Consider the following 785-nt stretch of genomic DNA (forward strand, 5'->3'; position numbering starts at 1 on the left):
GTACATAATAAGAAGCATAGTTGATAGATGAATTTGGGCAGAACACACTTTGGTATTTCAGCAGGCCTGCACAAATAATTAATCTTTCATCTGTTCGCTGTAGAATCAATCATTCACGTCATTCACGCACATTGTTAGTGAACAATAGGATTTAGCATGCAAGCATAGTTTTGTGTGTTTAATGTCTGTCACATTTGCAATAAATCGGGCCTATGTCTGCTTCATACGATCATCATAATTGACTCAAGAGCAGCAGTGAGCAGCAATTTGGTGACGGAGTGATCAGCTGCTGTCGCACCAGCACAGAGAGACGCCTTCTGCTGTCTTACTCTCCTTATTTACATCAGATATCAATGTGACATCAGTAACCTATGCATGGACCAAATACACGAATTCACGAATATTTAGCCATATTGATTTTCATGGCTGAATTAAGACACCTCTCCGATATGAGATGATTCGCTTAATTTAACCGCATGTCAAGCTGCTCAGTATTCTGTACAAGAAATCGCTACATGTATCAAAAACATTAACCCTTCTACACTGTGAAATGTGATAAATCTAGTGCGAATCTGGCCTTTCATCTTCAGCCCCTGATGATGCTGAATATCCTCCGACCTTACCTACAATACTCCAGATGCACTGGTCTCTCCCAGATAAACAAAAGAACTGTCCCCTTCCGCGATACTATAGGCGCTTCCTCGACTACACGATGTTATTTTGCGAAATCCAGTTAAAAGATCGTAGATTCTCATCAGTGTTGTGGCTCCATGTAGACTACACCC

General features: G+C 41.0%; 1 protein-coding gene across 3 annotated transcripts in view; it reads right to left on the minus strand.

The window, feature by feature from the left end:
• Positions 1–785, minus strand: part of cep170bb (centrosomal protein 170Bb) — a 31,099-nt gene extending 30,314 nt beyond the window's left edge. For all 3 annotated transcript variants that reach the window (XM_016462791.1, XM_016462793.1, XM_016462792.1), the window contains exon 1: positions 624–785. The gene's annotated coding sequence lies outside the window, so the exon portion shown is untranslated. The remainder of the gene's footprint in view (positions 1–623) is intronic.

This window comes from Sinocyclocheilus anshuiensis, unplaced genomic scaffold (assembly GCF_001515605.1).
Source record: "Sinocyclocheilus anshuiensis isolate Anshui unplaced genomic scaffold, SAMN03320099.WGS_v1.1 scaffold937, whole genome shotgun sequence".
NCBI classification, from domain to species: Eukaryota; Metazoa; Chordata; class Actinopteri; order Cypriniformes; family Cyprinidae; genus Sinocyclocheilus; species Sinocyclocheilus anshuiensis.